At 44.4% G+C, this 22929-nt stretch overlaps 1 protein-coding gene across 11 annotated transcripts in view; it reads left to right on the top strand.

The window, feature by feature from the left end:
* Positions 1-22929, top strand: part of NCALD (neurocalcin delta) — a 266396-nt gene that overhangs the window by 218230 nt on the left and 25237 nt on the right. For 7 of the 11 annotated variants that reach the window (XM_084864608.1, XM_084864610.1, XM_084864607.1 and 4 more), the window contains one exon: positions 4300-4465. The exons of the other annotated variants lie outside the window; for them this stretch is intronic. The gene's annotated coding sequence lies outside the window, so the exon portion shown is untranslated. The remainder of the gene's footprint in view (positions 1-4299; positions 4466-22929) is intronic. 11 annotated transcript variants of the gene reach the window in all.

The following is a 22929-nucleotide window of genomic DNA, read 5'->3' as shown; positions in this document are numbered from 1 at the left end:
GTTCTTTTCTTTTTATTTATTTTCCCAAATTGCTATCCAGAGGAAAGACATTAATGGGAGAAAAGTGCAGCAGCCATCCATTGGTAATTAGTGCGACTATGGTGTCTGCTTCATTGCATTCCACTCTGGCTCATTACTAGTAATTACTGGGGCTTTCTTGGCAATGTGTAAGAGGCAGATCACTCAAATCCCCTTGCTTGTCATGGAAGCATTTTAGCTTCGCCTAACTAATACCCCATGGCTGTCTGGATTAGTCATTTCCCATTAGCCACCTTTGAGGTACGTTAGTATTAATCCCTCATTATTGGGTGCCAAAACCAAACCCCCAAGAAGCTGATTTCTGGCCCAAGAACATGTGGTAATCAGTCAAGTCCATGACTACTAAACCTCTTTCCTCCTCTGCATAAGCACGCTTGTCATTTTTCACCCATCTCCTTGGGGTGTACGAAGCCCAAGATTTAGAAAAGGTGTTTCCATTTGCATAGCTAGCCCTATGTTTAGGAAATGAGCATGCATCTCTACTCTCATGTGAGAATTTCCAAGCAATTTAATAGCATGCAGTGGTGGGGTCTCTTTCCTGGGCATTCCGAGTCGTTTAATTTGGGGTGCAGCAATGGCATAGGGTTTTTGTTTAATAGTAATAATCTCCCATGATGCTAAGTGCAAGGAGGGTTGAGAGTGCAGGCCCAGGCAAAGTAAGCAGAGGTTCATGGAATGCTAAGGTTCCTTATCCGACTCAATAGTCTCTTCCCACAAGTCTCCGCCAGCCCCTGCATATGGATCCTGTGGAGATATATAGTTTTAGCCTGGGTGAAAGCATTTTGTTACCAGAAAGGACACATTAGCACAGAGTGGTCTAGCAGTTAATCCCAACAGAAACACATCACTCTGATGAAGGGACAGGGAGAGAAGAACAAACCTAGGGTATAATGTGTTGACCAGACGAGTAAAGGAGGGGTAGAGGAGGGAACCCTGAGCTGCCCCAGGGTCATGACCATGTAGAAGTACCATGTCCCTGAGCAGTGGTTTCAGAAAGTGAACAGGTTAGGGTTGGATGAGGGAATCAAGAGAGGCTTATTGGTCCAGAGAGAGTAGCATGCACTCTGAGGTCAGACTGACTATTATTTAAGCTCTGTGACCTTGGACAGGTTACTACTTCTTAAATGATCAGTTTCCAAATTTGGAAAACAAGTAAAAATTGCAGCCAGTTCTTCTTTGGTTAGGATCTGAAACCTATTTACACTAATCAAAGAATAAGATGCAAATTGACTGTGCTTTTGTGATGCCCACCAGCCTATCAGGAGTGAGTATGCAAATTTACCCAATAAATATGGTGGGTTAATTTGCATAAACAGTCACCAAGCAGCCAGGGGGCAAGACACTTGCGTCCGGGGCTCTGGGCAGCGTGGGAAGGCAGAAAGAGGGCTCTGCCTGAGCAAAGTCAGTGCCAGCAGCCAGGGGAAGGAAGGCCCATTCTTGCACGAATCTTCGCGCATCAGGCCTCTAATATGATATAATGCATCAGTGTGCACTGGCTTTCTAATCACTGGATCTCTGTTAAGTTTTCTTGATTAAAATGGGAATGGACCATTACTCTCTCCCAGCTAACTAATTCTCACAAGGAAATACAGGTTAGCTTTAAGGAGGTGAGCCATAGGTTGACCCGGAAGCCAGAGTGGATAAAACCTTAGAAGGGAGTTCCTTGGCCTCAGAGTTGTAGGTTGAAGCTGTGGAGCCCAGGATCAGACGATGCCCTTGGACCAAAGGACGAGGACAGGTACCAGGAAGCTAAATGAAGTTGGGACAAGACTTGGCTCAAAAAGCATAGAAAGCTACCCAAGTCAGAAGCTATGGAGCAACATCCCAAGAAAATCCATGACCCAGAAACCAGGAAAGGTGCCCAAAGTTGAAAGAATTTGTTTCAGGAATAGCCTTCGAGAGCTCCCTGTTCACAACCAGCCAGATTCTTTGTTCTCTGTCTCCTTGGAGAGTGGCTTAAGCCAAGGAGGTCCCAGAAGTGAGTATCTTAGCGGTAATTCTGACAAGCTGTGTGCTGCTAGGGAAATGCTCTTTCTAAATCAGAGCCCCCTGACTCTGCTCTAAGATGGTGGACCTCGCAGCACAGTGGGGCCCACAGAAACCTGAGTCCATGGGATGTTCCATGGTTAACATATTTATTTACTGAGCAAATGAAATTTAATGCATTTCTCTATTGGAGGACTTTTCAGTGCTTTTAATTTTCTTGTAAATGTCTAAGAGGAGGATATGGTGAAATGTGTTTTTAACTTTTTAATATTTTTATTGATTTCAGAGAGGAAGGGAGAGGGAGAGAGGGAGAGAGAGAAGAAATAGACCCATCTATTGGCATTCTGTGAGGCCTGTTAGTATCTAGTCTGAAAATCTTGGCATGTGGCAGTAAAGGCTGCCTAGGTATGTTTTATAACCATAGGCTTGGAAGGTTTAAGTGGAAGAGGAAGGTGGAACAATTTTCTTCAACTCTGTTATCATTGGGAGTGTTTATTTTCAGCAGTTTCCCAAATAATGAGAGCCTTTCCTCTATGTTTCGTGCTATTGCATTTTGAAATGATGCATTTTATTTCATATTTTTAGGTCTACATTTTTATTGAATTCAAAATAGATGGGGGAGTGAGTGAGAGATAGACACATCCATGATGGGGTAGAATCATCAATCGGATGTCTCCTGCACACCCCACACTGGGGATTGAGCCCGCAACTCAAGCATGTGCCCTGACTGGGAATTGAACTGTGACCTCTTGGTTCATAGGTCAGTGCTCAAACACTGAGTCTCACTGGCTGGGCAGAATGATGCATTTTAGTGAGAGTTCACCCATCTTCCCTCATCCCTCCCCTGAACTTACTGATGTGGAGGTACCATGATGCCCGCTAGCGTGGTCCCTGCAGAGGGTCACACAGATCCTGATCAACCAAGGAGCCGCCTTAAATGGCATCCAGGACTTGTTATTTCCTGTGGGTTCCATCCATCTGCACCCACCCTACAGCTGTTCACATTATATTTTTATTTTCTGGAGGGGTCAGTGGAAGGAGAAGCAGCAACTTAGGTGAGGAGGAAGAGGAAATTAGCTCAGATCCACAGCTATAATGATCAAGAAAGAGAGCTCATTTGTCTGAACTCTGTGCATCATAAATTATGATTGATTTGGAGGATTAAGTGTAAGCCTTATTAGTTACACTTGATAATATGTAAATGTTTAGTAACCATATTTTCTTCACCCGGAACTATAACATAGCCTAAAGATTTTATCTAGTTTTTAAACATTGATGTGAACACTCTTCAACCAGCATAAGGATTAAGCCGCATTTAGTGCTAGATTAGACAAATCTCTGTGTTGAAAATAAAATTTTTTGAGATCAGGACTTGTGGGGAAATCTGGACTGCGGCGGACTGCCCTGAACCCTGGGGGAAACAAAGAAACTTGGAAGTTCATCCCATTTGCCAAGTGGGTCGAGAGTCCCTGTTGTTCCCAGTGACAGCTGGCACACACAGACAAGCCACTCACTCTAACTTTCTTTTTTTCCTGGTAAAGAAATAGCAACTATTTGCTGTCCTCCTCCTTTGCAGGAAGGCAACAAGGCATTTGCATAGGGAATCTGGGTATTTTTTTTCCCCTCTAAATATGTTTTTAATTGATTTCAAAGAGGAAGGGAGAGGGAGAGATAGAAACATCAATCATAAGAGAGAATCATCAAACTGGTGCCTCCTGCATGCCTCCCACTGAGGATCAAACCCGAAACCCAGGCATGTGCCCTCACCAAGTCTCGATCCACAACTTCCCTCCCGGTGCATGGGTTGACACTCAACCACTGAACCACACCGGCCGGGTGGGTTCTGGTGTATTAAATTATTTTTTTTTCTATCAGAGAATAAGAAGCAGCCAATTTACAAAGAGATTGTTGGTAAGGAAGAAGATCAATAAAAAAGAATAATTACAATACTTCTGGCTAATGGTTATAATGCAAGCTTTAGCTGAGATGTTTTTAAGGGAGGTAGTCTAGAAGCCAGGCATGGTCAGCTGTTTGGGGCTCTTGACTGGAGAGAGGATGAGTTCAAGAGAACCGACTGACAGCCCTTGGCTGTCCAAAGCTGTCCATCATCTGCATAAGAAACGTGGGTGATGGCAGTGTCCAGCTGGAGAGTGCAGGGATGGGGAGCAAGTTTCTCTCTGAACTGTTAAGGCCACAAAGGATGCATTTCAGGGATCTGATGTTTCCTGACTTATTCAAATAACCATGGTAATGTTAGGAACCTTCCAACTGCAGGATTCTTCTGCGTTCTCCATGACAAGAACAGCAGAAGCCTCGTCCATCTGCTCATGATCTTCTCTCCTGCTGCTTGAATCCTACTCCTGGGCTGCTGGGTCTTCCATCAGTGCTCGTCTGCGCCCCCTTCAGTCCGCCAGCCAGCGTTATCCCGAGTCCTGTGAATGTAAGTGGCTTCGCCCCAGTTAATGAGCTTATCTGATATTTCCCCCCCTCTATGGTGGCTAATTTTGTTTGAGTTTTCACAGTGCTTCTAAATTTATGTATGTAAACGGAGGCATGTTTTTCTCTATGTTCACAAGTATCTCAGTAAAAAAAAGGGAATTTGCATTCACCTCCCATCATGTCTGCCTGTTTCAGATTTGAAAAGCTGTGGGTCAGTGTATGGATATGTGTCGATTAGATGATCCTAACATGAGTTCCCAAAGGAAAGGAAATGGCTGTTCTCTCTTAGGTTTTGGAAATATCCAGAGTGTCCAGGGCAATGTCCACTTTAAAGCTCACAGGTATATTTTAGTTCATTTTCTTTATGAAGAGGGAGAAGCAGGCCCATCAGCACATCACTAATGGACTGTTTGAGATACAATAAGCATTAGCTTTAGGATTTAGATAAAGCTGGCATGGGACTTCAGGTGTAATAGGAACAGGGCTGTTATAAGACACTTAGGATGTGGACATTGGCTTGGTTTCCTATGGGGGCTCTAACAGGTCGCCAGACATTTAGGGCCTGAAACAGCAGACTGATTCTCCTGCAGTGTTGGGGACCAGAGCCTAAAGTGGGTCTGCAGGACAGAGCTCCATTCTGGAGATGCTGGGGAGGAATCTATTTCATTGCCTTTTCTAGCTTCTGGGTTCCCGCCTCACCGACCTCTGCTTCTGTTGTCACATATTCTCCCCTGACCCTCGCGTTCCTGCCTCCCTCTTAGCGGGACCCTTGTGGTCACACTGCCCACCTGGAAAACCCAGGGGAGCCTTCCGTCTCCAGACTCTCCGTTATAGCTGCACAGTCTCATGTGCCACAGGAGGTGACATGCTCACAGGTTTCAGGACTTGGACATCTTCACTGCCCGTTATTCTGCTCATGACAGATAACGCCACCTCACCGGTCTCCCCGAAAAGCTGAAGGAGCCAATCCCAGCTCCGACCTGCAGGTGTGGACTGTGAAGATGAACGTGCCAACCTGCAGGAAGACCTCCTACTAGGGAGCCTCCCTCCCAGGGAAACTTCCAGTGGGCACCGCATTTTCTCTCTTACCTGCCAAAGTCTTACAAGCGTAACATGTGGCCCACCACGCAGAAGCAAGAGCTGTGGAGGTTAGCATTCATGAGCTTCAGGGCTCCAAGATAAAGAGATTCAGACTCCCAGCCTGCCCCTTACTAAGTCTGTAATCTCACACATGTTCTTTATTTAATCAAACCTCAAGGTGTATATCTGCAAAACTGAGGTAACGTCCAGAATTGGTGTGAGATTACAGAAATAAAGCGTGCAAAATGCTTAGCATATGCCTGGAAGTCAGTTACTACCCAGTGAGTGGTGGTCATGGCAGGGCCTTAACCAGGTGTGCTCTTGCTCTGGGCTGTCCAGTATGCCAGAGGTAAAGAGTGGACACAGCAGGGCAAGAGGCACTGGGAGTGGAGAGAGCTGCAGGTCTAGCTAAAGGCCAAAGCCATCTCTGTGCTAATAAATGAGGCAAACCACCAGCATCATGCAAAAGAAATGGAATTCTGTGCTTACATTGAACTTGCAGCTTTTGTACATGCAAAGTCTGAGAACTGAGTGTTAAGACTGGAATGGGAAGGCCAATCCCAGCATGGAGTGGTCTAACAGTGTTTCCCAAAGTGTGGTACACGTACCCCCAGGGGTACAGGAAGAGTTTGGTGGGGATCGCGTTGCACCGGAGTTTGGTGGGGATATGCACAGCACCGTGCTTAGCTGCGCCTAATTCTATGTTCTCATGAGTACGAGGGGTACTCAGCGTTACGAAAATTATAGAAGGGGCACACATATGTCAAAAGTTTGGGAAACACTGTCTAGAATGTGACCTTCTCAATATCCTAGGAGAGAAGGGGAGTCCTGATCAGCTCAGTCCATGGCAACTGCTTTAGCTGTGCCGGTTAAGACTGACACCTGATTCTTTGCAACATATACAGCTATATGAATCATTTGTTTGCTGGCTTATTCTTAAGTAATGGGCAATATTATTTTATCCCAGAGTGTGGTTTCAGCTTTCTTCTCAATAATCCACTTTATTGTGACTCTAAATCCTGATTTTAAAATCCTTCTCCAGAAGTTATATATGTGATGTTGGACCAAGTGAATTCTACCTACAAAAGCACCAGTGTTCATTGAATATTTGCTCGATGCCAGTCATTGCTTGTGCCAACTACCTACTTATTCCTTGCCATTATCCTATTATAATTCTAATTGATTCTACAGATGACAAACTGAGACTTTAAAAGTCTGAATAACTTGCCAAAGTTGGGGCACTTGTAAATGGTTCAGCCCAGAGTCCAATCCAGATCTTTCTGTCTCCAAGCCCCAGATTCTGGCACTTCCAGGGAGAAAAACTAAGTGATAATGAAAAATAAGGAACAACAAAAATTACTTCTGAAATGGAAAAATTGTCCATAAATGGGAGAAAATGAATTTCAGAATTACATGTAGATTATGATTAGGTTTTTGTAAACTAAATAGGAATTATATATAGTTGTACATATGTTATGCTTTATGTTATATTACATATATAGTAATATATATTTTAAAACTTTTTTGAAAACTGATCAAAGTTATGGGTTCCTTTTCCTTTAAAATGCCTATCCATACGTGCACAAAAAACTTTACACACAACTTCAAGCAGTTCATGTTAGGGATTTCTAATACATATATATTACATGTACAGAAAAATCTGGAAGGATATACTGTTAATTACATATATATTGTTAATTACATTCTTTGAGGAATGGGATTTTAAGGTAGTTTTCAGGTTATCCTTTATGTTATTCTGTATTGGTTGAATTTATATTCAATGAGCATGTATTATTTCTGTAACTAAGAAAAATGTAAGATTATAAGTGAAATCCAAGTGTTTCCAATTTAAAATGGGATTTACTGTTTATTTTTCTTTTTTCTGATGATCAGGCTTCTAGTGTTTTCTTAAGTCATAACTCAGTGGTGATGGATAGCCCTCTGAAAAAAAAATGTAAAGAATGCCTTTGCGAATGCACTCAATAGAGGCTATTTTATGGAAAAAGAAACTTCCCCTAAAAGTTAAGAATAACTGAAAATTAGGCGAGTTGGATACAGGGCTGCGGGCCCTTAAATAGCATTTTCTGAAAGTATTATCGGTGTTCTCCGCTGTGAAGGCGGCGTGTGCACAGAACTTTCAGAGGAGTTCTTTAGTGAGCATTGAAAGGACCTTATGACAGGTAATACGTGATCTGTAATAACTGAGCATACTGGTAAACGAGGTTAATGCTACATTGCAGAGGGAACAAGCCGAGTCAATTGCAGTAGAGGTCCGTGTGCTAAGCAAATTATCCTTGGGCTATTGTTTAAAATGCTTTTTAAGCCTCATTTCCAGTCAGTCTGGCACTCATTGAAATGGCTGTTTCCAGGGCGCCCTCTTCTTGTCTGAGGGAGTTTCTTTCACTGCCCCCCCCCCCCCCCCCCCCCCGCCCCCATGAGGTGTCAGGATCATCATCTTACAGAGTCATGTTGGGTCTGGAAGACACTTTCTCTCCTCACTCCCACCCCTCCCCCAGACACACATCCCGGTCTCTCTGCGCAGGGACTTTCCATCCAGCTTTATAATGAAATTGGATCCTGAGTGCAAACCAAGATGCCGGGCCCCACTTACTTGTTTCATTGAGAGAAAAAAAAAAAAAAAAAAAAAAAAAAAAAAAAAAAAAAAAAAAAATCATGTATTTTAAAAAAGGAATCTGTAATATTGCAGCCTGATTTAACCTTGGAATATTAGTTGTTGTGCCAGTTGGGTGTCTTTTGTTTGTTTCTAAGTTTATTTTAATATTAGTATTGTTTATATAAAGGAATAAGTGTACAGTGAAAAGTAAGTCATTGCCTACCCCAGGCCATTAGATCCCGAAAGTGTTGGGGTTTGACAATAGCTGGAAACCCCAGGAACTCACTCAAGGATTGTAAGGACAGCACACCTTTAGGATAGATCCCCACCCCTACCCCTGCCCGCGCCCCCGCCCCCACCCCACGCCAATTTCAGGTAGCAACTGCAGGAGCAGCAAAGATTTATGAAACCCTTGGGATCCGCACTAGTGTTGTAGGCACTAAAGGGCAGGACTTCTCTCCACTGACCTGGCCAATCTGAAACTAGGATCTGCACACTACTGCTGGCTCTGCTCCCTGGATGTGATGGAAGTGCTGTCTGCATGGAGTGCTGTGCTGGTAAGGATGTTGTATCATCCGTCCTTCCTAGAGGTTGGGACCAGAGAGGGACACAGATCCCTTTGCACACTGCTCTGCACCATGAGGAGCTCCCTGCTCGCTGGGACGAGGAGCCTGGCAGTTCACTTTTGCCGGTACCATCGCAGGTCTGAGCTCCCCGCCGGAGGCAGTCCTGTGGGTAGCAGGCTCTGTTAGAGGCAAGGAATACAGGGTTGTCGTCAAGAGTCTCTGCTTCTGATTTATAACAACCTGGGTGTCCGTCCTGGCACAGCCACTTACTGATTTTGTTTTGTAAAGTTTCTCACTGTCTCTTAACATCTGTTCCCTTGCCTGAAAGATAGAGGTAATAGCATCTGCCTTGTAAAACTATTGGGAGGACTCAATGGGCATCACATGTAAAGCACCTAGCACCGCAGGGAGGTGCTCCATCAATGGCAGCGGATGACATGGGTAGCATGAGAAGTCTTTCTTTTGACCTCCCTTTCTCTGCCAGCTGCTGTCCTTTCTTCCCACACCCCTTTTAAACAAAGCTCTTCCAAAGAGAGCCCAACCCCCATCTCCAACTTCCCTCCTTGCCTTCGCCTCGAAACCCACTCCAAGGGGCTTGGGCCTCACCTCTCCAATGCTACCTTTTTTTTTTTTTTTTTTTGTCAAGGTCACCAGTGGCCACTGCATGGCTGAATGCAATGACATTTACCAGTGGCAGCAATTAATCAGCAGAATTTGATAGACAAGATTCCTCCTTCCTTCTTGGCATCATTTCCCCTCGGCTTCTGGCCAACACACTTCCTCGGTGTCTTTCCGACTCAATGGCTGCTCCTTCTCAGTCTCTGTGGCTCCAGTCCCTGCTATTTAGACAGTGCAGAGACCAGGCCTCGGCGACAGCTACTTGTTTCTATCAATATTTATCCCCATAATGATCCTACCCAGTTCTCAGGCTTAGAATGCCATCTTGGCCAGGGGTTCCCAAATATATGTTACCAGCCCTGAACTAAGTCTCAAATTCCAGACTCATAGCCAGCTGCCTGCTGGACTCTCCACTTGAATGTCTGATAGACATCTCCAGCACCAAGAGTCAGTCAGGGTTTGCCAGAGAAACAGAAGCAGTATGCTATATGTATGTATGTACATGTGTAATATTCATATACATTCACATATACTTATTTTGGATATTATGTACACAGGCAGGTCCCAAGATCTGCTGGGTGAATCAGCAAACTGGAAACCCTGATGTTTAGTTCCCATGTGGAACTGAAGGCCTGTGGACCAGGAGAGTTGATGGTCAGCTCTTGTCTAAAGGCTGACAGGCCTTAGACCCAAGAAGAGCCCATGTTTTGGTTTGATCTACAGGCAAGAAAAATGGCTCCAGTTTTGGGGGCCTTCAAGCAGGAAGAGTTCTCTTTTCCTCGGGGAGGGGAGGGAAAAAGGGAAGAAAGGGGTGTCAGGAGTCGGCCTTTCTGCTGTATCAGGCCTTCAACTGATTGGGGGAGGCCCACACACAGTAGAAAGCAATCTGCTTCACCTGGTCTGCCCATTCAGGTGTTAATCTCAGCCCAAAGCACAGAACACTCAGAGTAATCTTTGACCAAATAACTGGGCACCCTGTGGCCCAGTCAGATCAACACATAAAATTAACCATCCCATACAGCATGTCCAAAAATTGGACTCCTGGTCTTTGGGACAGAAGTTACTCTACCTAAACCTTCCCCAGACATTGGTTGGCAATGGACTCTTCCACTTGGGCTCAAGCCAAAGACCTTGGAGTCATCCTTAACTCATCTCTTTCTCTCCTGTCTCACATACAACCTGTCCGAAGATCGTGTTTACCATACAGTACCTTGCAAACATCCCAAATTCAATCATAGCTTGCTACTTCCATTGCTGCTGCCCTAATGGGAGCCACATCGTTGCTCGTGGAGACCTATTGTGTGCACATATTTAAAACTGTTGCCACCAGCACTCCTGCTCTCCTTTGCTTTCATTTTAACCATAAGTACTTCTCACCTTTTATATACCACATAATTTCCTTATTTATCCTGATTGGTATTGTTCTGTCTGCCTTGGGTAGAATGCCTAGAACAGTGCCTGCTATGCGGTATATGAGTCATAAATGTTTGTTGGAAGAATTGCCGTTGTAGAGATGAGAAAATTGAGGCATACAGCCATTAAGTGATGTGCCAAGGTGACTGATATATTAGTGAAAAGCTCTTCTAAAGTGATGCTTATTAGCCCTGGCTGGTTTGGCTCAGTGGATAGAGTGTTAGTCTGTGGACTGAAAGGTCCCAGGTTCAATTCTGGTCAAGGGCATGTACCTTGGTTGGGGGCACATCCCCAGTAGGGAGTGTGCAGGAGGCAGCTGGTGGATGTTTCTCTCATGTCGATGTTTCTAACTCTCTATCCCACTCCCTTCCTCTCTGTAAAAAATCAATAAAAAATATATTTTTAAAATATGTTAAAGTGATGCTTAACAGTCACAGGCAAAGCACTGATGTAATGATGTGTCTGCAGTACTGTTGTTGGGCATCTCTTTTCCATCTTCTTTTAAAATTAAAAATAGACCTTAGGCACTTAGCAGTGTGTGTAGAGCAGTGCTCATTTACATAGTTGTGCTTGACCATAGGAAACGGTTTATTCTCTTAATCTTCTCTCTATGCCTTTCAGTCATCTGATACGATCCCCAGGTTTTTGAAATAATTCCACTTTTCAGAAATGAATGGACTAATGCGATGTTTCCCTTGACTGTTTTTAAAGCTCATTAGAAGCCAAACCAGATATCACTCTGGAGCTTTACTTATAAGTTAATCCCTTGATCATCTTATAATATGTATAAGGGTATTAAATTATGTTACAAGAGAAAAAGGGATTTTTAGTAACTATATCTTTGTATAGCCAACCACAAATACGAGATGAGCACTTACTCTGTGTGGGCTTGATGGTGGGGTGAGGGTAATAAAGAGGCTTCCAAAAACTTCTGGTCTAATAGGGAAATGGATATATATTAGCCAGGATATTAATTCAGCTACTTTAACAGAGACTAAATAACAGTGGCTTAAACAAAATAGGAGGTCTCTCTCTCTCTCTCTCTCTCTCTCTCTCTCTCTCTCTCTCTCTCTCTCTCTCTCCATTGTCTCCTAAGGTCCTCTGGGGCTCCACTCCTTCCAAAAATTGGACTCTTGATCTTTTGGGCAAAAGTTACTCTACCTACAGCTTCCCCTGTCATTGGTTGGCAATGGATTCTTCTAGTTTGGCTCAAGCCAAAGACCTTGAAGTCATCCTTAACTCATCTCTTCCCCTCACATCTCACATATAACCTGTGAGAAGATCCTGTTTATTCTATCTTCAAAACACCCTCTATTGTGTTATTTTCATGATGGCAGAATTTGCCTCACACACCCACGTGCACATTCTGGGCCCCGGGAAGAGGGAGGAGGAAAAGTGAACAAATGGCTTCCTTTGAAGGAGATGACCCAGAAGTTGCACGTCTCACTTGTCCTCATATCCCATTGGGCAGAACTTAGTCACGTGACCATACTCAAGCCAAGAAACTTAGTGTGGGGGGGAAGAAGAAAAGAAGAAAAAAGAAACGTAGAGTGTAGGGCATGGGGAACTGTGTTACTGAAAGGAAGGAGTGATTGTCTGTGGGAGACAAATAGAAGTCCCTGCTCAGCCACATCTGCAAACGTTCCTGCTGCTCCAACGAGGAAGGTCTTCACAGACAAGGCTGCACCTCACCTTCTCAGCACCTTGCACGTTGGCGTGGCCAATAAATATTTGTTGATTGGGCGATTCGATTAATGTCCTTTCATCCAAGAGATTTTTGTGGAGGGATTTTATTATAAAGCCTCAAACAAATATTATTCAACCCCATGGTAAATACTTCAGAAAAAAACAAACGGCAAAGGACCCGCGGTCACAGATGGGTCCTCTACACACTTACCCCCCCCTCCCCTTGGTGCTAACCTGGGGAGCCCGCCACAGTACAACGGCTCGGGCTAACTGGTTTGTGTGGCAGCAGGTCAGCGGCTTCCCGGAGATGAAGCTACCTACCTCTCTGGCAAATCTGCAGACCTTCATTCTGGGAACTCAATGCTAGGGGTTAGTGTGGTTGCCTGGCGTACAGACTGCTTTCCTTTCCGAATTCACCCTGCTCCATAGGGGACCGTGGTTCCCAGCCTTCCCCTCCCCCAGGGGGCAGTCAGGCTGGTAGAACTGTTGTCTGAGTCCATGAGGAAATGAAAACGGACGCTGCTGGAGGAAGTAAATAGAGCAGCAGTAAAGCATCCCCGCCCCGATCTAAACATCTGTTCAAACTTTTGCAGCTCCCAGGAGAAGGGGGCGGGACGCAGGCCTGGATCTGTGAAGGAAAACCCCCATCCGCGGTGCTCTGCTCGCTGCCAATTTGTGATCATTTGACCTCAAGTGGCCCCGGGTTTATCTCTGTGATGCCTTTGAAGGAAAGCCAGGCTGGCTCCATAAATACGGCAAAACAAGAGGACAAGGGCTGTTTGTCAGATTCAGGGGCGTGAACCTTTGCAGAACCTGGCGTCCTGAGCGACTGAATTTCAATGACTGCTGCTCATGCCAAATGAGATACGGGTTCAGTAGCAGAGGGCACAGCCGCACCTCAGTTTGGAACCTCAGGTGAAGATGAAGCTGAGTTGCTCCGTGCACTTGAACGAAGCAGTGGTTTCGCTGGTGCACGCCGGCCTTTCTCCATGTGTCTGAATGAGCAAGGAGTCTGCTGAATCTGGTTAAGACCGCCAGACGCTCTCCTGGAACTTGGCTACTCCAATCCAGATGTCAGTTTGCATTTGCTTTAGGATGAACATTTGGCAGTATGGCCTTGGGCCAACCCTTTCTGCAGTGTGGAAGGCTAGGAGGAGCTGGCTGCTCAGCTGCCCGCCCCGCCCTCTCCAGCTGCTTCAGGGTGCACTGGCCCGGAGGTAAAGGGGCAGCGATAAGCATTATAAAAATAAAGTTTGCTGCTAGCCAGGCCAGCCGAGCCCCGGCTCTGTATTCTTGTCACAGCAAAGGGTTGGTGTATGAGTTGTTCCACTGGGAGAACAGGCTGAGATTTCTCTCACCAGGCCTCGTCTGTAGATTATCACTCAGTAGCTCAAGGAGAATCATGTCAGAACCAGGTAACGGATGGGAGCCACGACCTTGGGCCAGCTTGTGTACTGGCCCCTTATCTAGACTAAGCTTTCGGGGTCTGGTACAGCCTAGGAAACACAGCATCTGATTGCAGGACCGGTTGCTTTTTATTGAATCACTGAGGGAGAGCAAGTGGTGGGCATCATTAAATCAGGGACCAGATTGGCATCTCCTCCAACAATACACCCTGAGCCACACACGTTGCTGCCCAAGGCAAGCTCCAGGGGCCGCTGCACAGTTCCCCGTTTTGTTCACACAAGGGAGGGAAATGATAGTGGCTACAGCTCCTGAAAATTCAGTGTGATAACCTGAAACTGGGATGGCCTTTTTTTCATCTTATCTGGGGATTAACGTCTAACGGTATGGCTCCCTGCTTTGTATTCTCCAGATGCTTTGTTGTGTGGCTGAACTGAAGTAAGAGTGGGAAGGAAAACGTTGCTCTCTGGGCCCTGAGAGTGGGCTGTTCCCTACGCCAGTGGTTGGCAAACTCATTAGTCAACAGAACCAAATATCAACAGTACAATGGTTGAAATTTCTTTTGAGAGCCAAAAATTTTAAACAACTTCTAACGCCACTTCTTCAAAATAGACTCACCCAGGTCATGGCATTTTGTGGAAGAGCCACACTCAAGGGGGCAAAGAGCTGCAGCTTGCCGACCACAGACCTATGATAGTCTCAAGACCTACCTGGAATTCAGGTGCTTTCTTTTACTGCTTGCAATCTCCCGCTCTTCCCTTCCCACACCCGGGATCCCCCCTCCTCTCTCCCTCAGTTTTCTTGTCTTTAAAGACGCAGACAACCTTTCTGGCACGTTGCCTAGGCTTAGGAGCGAGAACCTCTGTAAACATTTCTTCCAGCCATTGGCATGGAGGCGCTGTATAAATCAGCAAGACACTTTGTTGTAAAACTTCCTCATTATCAACAGTCACTACTGTTTCGTAGTATGAATGCTGCTTTGTCTTCACAAGGCATTTCAGATGAAGCAATGCTGGTACTGAAAAGGCAGGAGGCACCTGCTTGCGTGCTTGGCTGGTGGAATTGCAGATGGTTGCCATGAATAGAACAAAGCCAGGTTTCTGCAGGTGAGTTAACAATGGTAATTTATGGAGTAAGTTGGAGATGGAAGTGAAGATTCAGCTTCCTTACTATCCATTTGAGTCTCTGGGTTTATCCTTTCTAGGGAAAAGAGCTTTGAGATCTACATGTGGCTCATCTGCCCGATTCAGTTGGGATTGAGTTTTTCTTATTTTTGGATGCATAGATTAAAATTTAATTTCAAATTAAAAGTGTTCTGCGTACGCTGTGTGCCAGAGCTATGCGGAGTACTAGAGATACGTATGTAAGAACCAGCCTTTGTGTAGATGTAGGGGTGAGGGCATGAGTGAGGGGTGGGGGGAAAGGATGCATATGTAATAACTTAATCAATAAAGGCAAAAATTTAAGGGAAAAAAAGAACCACCCTTGCTATCGAGGTGTTCTTAGCCCCTCCAGGGACCTATTATCTATGGACAGCAACTCTCTTGTAATGCAGTGAGCACTATAATAAAGATATATGCTAAAGACACAGGGTGGGGGTGGGGTGGGATGTGGAATATATGGTTGGTAAGGGCACCTGGTCTTCGATGGCAGATGTATTGGGTAAAATTGGGACCTGCCAATTATTAGTTGGGATTAAGGGTGATGAAGAAGTGCTCAAGAGAGGGTCTGACACCTAGAACGTGCTCAGTGGATGATCATTTGCAACTGATGATTAAGCAGTTGATCCAAGGTTTATTTGGTAGAAGTCTGAGCAGCATGAGGCTGAGACCACAGCACAGGACACCTGTGGAGAGGTGAGAACTCATGGCTGTCTCAGAAGAGCTTGCCCCTCCTATGTTTGGGGCAGGAGTGGGTGGAAAGAGGGTCAGAAGCTTTAGAAAAGACAGGGGCCAGATTGAGAATCAATTTGTAATGTCAGACCGAGAGATTAGATTTGACATTGAAGACAGTGGGGGAGTTATTGGCATTTGCAAGCAAGAAAGTGGCACAGAGAGATGTGTTTTTAAAAAATAGCCTTTCTCACAGCTGAGTGTGAAATTGTCTGGAGGGGACAATAGTCAGAAAACGAGTATCCTCGTGCCAGCAAGAAGTTATGTTGCATTCACTCCATCGGTATTTGGTGAAGGCCTATTGTTGGCATTTTGCTAAAAACATAGACAGAATGTGGGCAAAGGATGGAGAGAGGGAAAACAACATGTTTGTCTGAGATATAATTGATCAGAGCTGAAGACTCTCTGGAAGCAGGGGCGATGAAGGAGGTCAAGAGAAAAATAATTTCAAGGGAAAATGAGATATTTTGCACCATTGGAATTCAAAATATTTCATCAGAGCCAGGAAAGAGAGACACTTACTTTTCTTGTTGTCTTTCTCCTCCCCCTCCTTCTTGGGAAAGAAATCTCAGGGGCTAGTGACAGCCAGCTCTCTGAGCAGTTGGTCCACGGCCTTCTGAGGTCAGGTCGGGCCCTGCATTAGCTTCTAGAGAGATAATGACAGTTGAGCGAGCAGTGAGAAATTAACAAACAGCTTCGGACAGTGTTCTCGTGGCTCACCACGGCCCCTTGAATGCTCAACTAATTTTCTTTTTTAAAAGAGAACAATCAGTTGACTTTGGAAAGTTACTTTCCTGTCAAAGTGGAAATGTTATGAGAGACGATATTAAATAATGGAAAATGTGAGGTTATTGGATGAGAGGTCTGGGACAGGATCTAAGGCCATCTTAGGTTAACAGTCGAGTGAGTGGTGATGTGTAAATATTGACGTGGAACCCGAGAGGGAAGTAAGGAGAGGAAAAAGGATGACAGCCTGCGATGGTTTTGCTGATTGGAAAGAGGGGATAATAACATCGTTTTAAAAAGACAGAGATACATGAGACTGAGGAAGGAGCCACTCTCTCTTTGACTATGTTTATTCTTCTAGAAGTTACCAGCCACACCCTTATTGGAAAGATGGCATGATTTATTGCCAAGATTGAATAAGAGTCAATAACTTACATATTGCATTGTGGAGAGTCTAATAGGGTAAGTTTAACCATCATGAAAGGAAACACATGATGTGTAGTATGTGTTTGAGCCAGAATCTTGCCAGGATATTCCCATCCAGCCAGATTCTTTGATCAGATGCACTAGTGAGAGCTATTCCACAAACTGGAGTGCAAGTGACATTGTATCCCTCCTATTTTCTAAAACATATTTTTATTGATTTCAGAGAAGAAAGGAGAGGGAGAGAGAGATAGGAGCATCAATGGTGAGAGAGAATCATCCATCAGTTGCATCCCGCATGCCACACACTGGGGACTGAGCCCACAACCTGGGCATGTGCCCTGACCAGGATGAAACGTGACCTCCTGGTTCATAGGTCAATGCTCAGTCACTGAGCCACACCAGCCAGGCAGCATCCCTCCTGTATTTCAAATCTCTAGAACTCCAGTATACCCTATTAGCAGGCAAGCTAATATATCTCCTGTGGTCTGATCCCTCCCCTTAGTTGTTCAGCAATCTCCAGAGCTTATTCAGTTAAAAAAATGGCCCTTAGCCTCCACATGCCTCGCCTAGATTGCCGAGGTGTCATTGGTCCCCTGTACTTGCTTCAACAGTGATGGTGTTGAGCACTTGCCCTCTGGTGTCTGACAGTCATTGCTAGTCCATTGCCGCAGGGAGTCCTAGCCTGTCCTGCCGACCACCAGGCCAAGGGAATGTCCCAGCCAAGAGGGTTCATCTCCGCAGCCACTTCTCAGGGCACAGGTCAGACCCAGTTGTGCTGAATCGAGGCCTCTTAAACATCTGCCTCCTCATGGAATCTTTTGCCCAAGGTCCTTCACCCAAACAATGGGCCTGCTTCTCTATTAGATCATCAAAATAAAGGATCTTAAGACACTTTTCCTTATAGACAGCAGGACCACTAGCCCTGCATTTATACTCATACTTGAGGCCACTTCTGACTGGATTATTGTCATTTGTCTTAATAAGAAAAGGGTGGGGAACAAAGGTTTAATCTCTGGTAGGTACCCTATGCTATGACTCCTCCAGACATGAGTGTGTTCAGGCATTATCTTGCTTCTTACTCTCTTCATATCCATTATAATTCCAGAGCCCAAGGTAGTTCAAGCTGAGCTCACGGTGGTGTTGATCTGTTGGGAATCCCTTGTTGCTACTGCTCTATGTTTTTGCTGGTAAGGAATAGTCTGCTTTACCATGCAGCCCATATTCCCGGCACATACACATATTCGTTTGTGACATAGAGGCCAAAAGGTGAGTGGTTAGCCACGAAAGATCTGCTTTGTCCTATTTTGCTGTGTACAAAGGGGTGTTGTCTTTAGTTGAAAAGGATTTTAGCCAACAACAGACAATAGACAGTAATACCAGTGTTACAATGTATTTCCCTGGATTTTCCAAACCTATTCCCCCGTTTTTTGCTGGAAAGTCTTAGGATATGAGGTGCAGGCTGGAAAGAGGCTGCTGGAAGGGAAACCCATGATACAGAGGTTTTGAAGTAGAATATGAATGGGGTGAATGGTGGACAGGGAGGCCCTGTGCACGAAAGCTCTCTGTGTTCCAGTGTCGAGCATGAACCTCGATGGCGATTGGATCCGTCTTCATTCAAAAGCAGCCTTGCTGGCTGACAGGGCACAGCTGAACAGCCAAACTGAGCTCTTGTTTCCCAGGTTGAAGGGTACCATATAATTTACTGTTCCAACAGGAATACTTTTGCGAGTTATAAATATTACTCCTCCGATAATAAAGCCAGGGCAACAGGAGTACACCAGGACCATAGCAGGCAAACCAGAAGTTCTGATCATTCAAACCATGATAGATTTGTATTTTGAAGACTCTGTATTTTAAAAATTAAGCTCTTAGCTGTGAAAAAAAGAATGCATTATTCTGGTTTACTGTGGGAACTCCTAAAAGCTGTGACACCTCAAGGAGTGGATAATCTGGTTGTATAGAAAAGACTGATTCACAAAAAAATTGCCAGGAACCATTCAGGATGGAATCTAACCAATTACCAAATAACTTTCAGTCATGGGTTGTCAATTATACCTCAATAAAGCTGGAAATGTCATAGAATATGGTAGGAAGGGCAGTAGAATTGGGGGTACAAGACCTCTGTCAGGTCATGAATCTGTCTTCAGCTGGGTGACCTTATGCAAGGTACTTCATCTCTTTGAGCATCCATTTACTTGTTCATTGGATTCATGTATTTGTTCAGGAAACACATGGACTTGCTCTGTGCCACGGTGTCTGTGGTGGTAAAGAATATAACCTATCCAGAGAGACATTCCTGGGTCAAGTTGCAGCTATGTCACTCACTTTGAGACCTTGAATTTATTTAACCCCTCTGAGCTTCCGTTTCCTCATCTGTCAAATAGTGATAATAAATCCCAACTCATGGAGTGGTTGCAAGCTCTTGTAAATGAGGACATAAAGTGAGATTGTGTACATAAAACATAGAACAGTTTCTCACACATAGAAAAAGCTTAAGAGCCGAAGCCGGTTTGGCTCAGTGGTAGAGCATCGGTCTGCAGACTGAAAGGTCCCAGGTTCGACTCTGGTCAAGGGCATGTACATTGGTTGCAGGCACATCCCCAGTAGGGGGTGTGCAAGAGGCAGCTGTCGATGTTTCTCTCTCATCAACATTTCTAGCTCTCTATCCCTTGCTCCTCCTCTCTGTAAAAAATCAATAAAATATATTTTAAAAAAAGAAAAAGAAAAAGCTTAAGAAATGATAGCAATGATTATTACTCTGGGTACTAGTTGCTAGGAATGCAAAGGAGAGTCTGGGAGAGGGACACTGGGCAGGCCAAAGCCGACAATAGTGTCAGCCTGAACACCTCCCTGAATGGCCGAGAGGGTCCCTGAGGACATTAGGTAAAGAGCTTCACATGCCAATAACAGGCTGGACAAAGGAAAGACCTCCGTATGGCTATTACCAGGGATCGGGGCATTGTCTAGATTCTTCCCTTTTCCTGTTAGGATGGAAATAAGAGATAACCCCATGTGTCTTCAATAATCCACACAATTATTCTCTCACAAAACAAGAAGTCCAGAGGTGAAATGTCTCCAGGGTTGGTTATTTCTATGGTTTAATGATGTCATCAAGAGTCCATATTTCCACTGCCATTCTCAGATGTTGCTTGACATTGGCTGCAGTAGCTCTAGACATTACCCCTCGGCACACCACACCAAGGCAGAGACATCTCTTCCTTGTATCTTAAGATCTGAGAAGCCCTTCTCAGAATCCCATCCCCACCTTTGTACTCTATCTAGTCTGTAAGTCTCATTGGGCAAAATTGAATTTCATTTCTTTTCTTAAACCAGTCAGTGATAAGATAAAGCTACTCTAATTGGCTTATGGTAATCAAGACCCACCCTCCTGGGGCTGGGAATTCTTTCATTTCCCGCCCCCCCCCCCCAAAAAAAAAAAAACAAGGCATTGCAGAGGATGCAGAACACCTGAACAAAATCTGGTTTCTGTTAACAGGGAAGGAAAGAGAAATGGTTGCTGGTTACCACCTTCAGTGTCTTCTGCAGACACTATCTCTAGTCAGTCTCTATGTCTCCTAATTCCACCTCCAAAATATCTCTTAGATTCACCCTGGTCTTTGCCCAGGTTCCCAGCATCTCCTGCCTGTATTCTTGATTCCTTTTATCTCTGTCCCAACCATCCGGTCTTCCCTTCAGCCTCAGTCAGCTCTTTATATAACGCAAGCCTGAATATGCCATGTCCTAAATTAAAGACTCTTAAGACTCAGTTCAGATGCAACCACCTCTTTGAAGATGCCCTGAGGTTTTATTATGGCTCTTGTATAGCCCTGATAAGGGACAGTCTTGCTTTTGAGCTATTTGCATATTTTCTAGGCCTCCTACTGTCTTCTTGGCCCAATACAGTGAATATTGGCTACATGTGGCTATTGACCACCTGCAACGTGGCTGGCTCACACTGAAATGTGTTATAAGTTTAAAAAAAAAAAAAAAAAAAAACAGACACTTTGATTTTCAAAGATTTAGAACAAAACCAAAAAAGAGGCATTTAAGTTTTTTCATTAATAATTTTAGAATTGATCATATGTTGAAATGATAATGTTTTGGATAAATTTGGTTAACTGTAATATATTATTAAAATTCATTCCCGTCTCTTTCTAATGATTAATGTAATGACTATTTAAAATTACCTACACAGTTCACATTTGTAGCTCACAGTGTTGTCTGGGCACTAGGTTGCTCCCTCTTACAGAGTTGGGGCCAAATCTTATTTGTTCATTATTCATTATTTGTTCATCTTATTTGTTCATTATTCATCATGTAGCCCCCTTTCCTCCCCTCACGTCCATCAGAGTTGGAACCTACTCAGAACTCTGTAGTTGGAGTGGGCTTCTTTGTGTTTCTTTTTTTCCCTCTCCCAGTGTTCTAACTAAGCTTCTTTTTAAGTTTGCACATTTGGAAATCACTCTTCATTGTGGTTACTTCCAGGCACTAAGTTGTTGTGAAATAATCCAATTGAAAGAGGAAAAACTAGAATTTAAAGATTTCGATTAAGTTTGCTTGTCTCTGTTAGTTTTCATTCTGCTTTAGCAGACATTCCTCAACAAATTATATTTTTGCTCTTAAAAGGTAGTGGTGTCTCCATGACTACAGCCCCCAGAATTTTGTTATTTTTACAGTTGCTACTAGGAATAAAGCAGTAGATGTAAATTATGTTTTTTTCTATTCAATTCCAGGAATTACAGCCGGCAGTTACTTCTTTTATTCATGGATAAAATAATTACATACATACATTTAAAAGCCATTTATTTAATTCTTAGCCAGGATCATTTAGAAGATCCAGGATTAGTTATGTATTGTAGAAGACATTTAGGAGGAAATCTGTTTATAATGGCATAATAGAATAAAAAAAAATTTTTATATTTCATGAGCAAACATGAAGGAATTAAGTTTGATTACAGTAGCCAAAAAATGCCATTGGAGGGAAATTATTTCCCGCCCCCCCCCCCCCAACCCATCCCCTCGAAATGTCTGAAGAATTATAGTTTGAATTAGGAAACAAATTATATCTGTGGCCATAAATCATGTGCCGGGGACTTACAATAGACTCGCCTGGTTGCCTTCTGGCCAAAGGACTGAACAGCCTTTGCAAGCAGAGCGCTGCCTGCCCCTGCCGGCGCTGGGCGGGCTGTTCCCCTGAATGAACAGAAACAAGCATGGAGTCCATTATTTTGTCGGTGGGGCTGCTCTGTGAGGCTCTCTGCCAGGTCTGGGGAAAAGCATTGTTTCCTTCGGCTTTGATCTTTTCTCACTCAGAAAAGCTCTGCCCGTGACATGTGGTAGCCGGAAGCTGGGTGGAATTTGGGGACCCTCTCCATTCATGGAGTCCTTATCCCAGGACGCCTGGGTAGTCCTTTCTCTCTTTAAAAAAAAAAAAAAAAATTATGGTAAAATATATGTAACAAACTATAAACCAAATGGTCTATACCCATTGATCTGTTGCAGGACATTTGCATGTTTTGTGTTGTGTGCGGTTTTCCATAGAGCATGGGAATACTAGTATGTAATGACACGCTGGTCATTGCTACCTTTGGATTTATGTCTGATGAATAGAAAAGAAACCCAGATGTTACCACCCTAAAATAAGTCTGACTTCCCTGCTGAAAGAGAGCTGCTGTGTGGAAAGATGCCATCGAGTGGAGACCTTACTATCATAACTCCCAGGGCCAAGTGCAAACACCTGGCAGGAGCAGCACCTGCCTCCTCGCCCAGCAGAGCTGAGATGCAGGGGTGCTCACAGCCCACCACTTTGTCCTCGGCAGGGGGGCTACGGAGGGTCTGACAAGCTCCAGCCACGTGCTGTCTGGTTGCTAGAGCAGGAAAGGGAATTTTTTTTTTTAAATAATAAATCTTTATTGTTCAGGTTATTACAGGTGTTCCTCTTTATTTCCCCCCCCCCCCCCCCCCCCCGCATAGCTCCCCTCCACCTGATACCCCACCCCATGCCCTTACCTCCCGCCCCTGTCCTCATCCATAGGTGTAA

Source organism: Pipistrellus hanaki, assembly GCF_964339955.1.
Source record: "Pipistrellus hanaki genome assembly, chromosome: 17".
NCBI classification, from domain to species: domain Eukaryota; kingdom Metazoa; phylum Chordata; class Mammalia; order Chiroptera; family Vespertilionidae; genus Pipistrellus; species Pipistrellus hanaki.
This window is presented reverse-complemented; position numbering and strand designations above follow the sequence as displayed.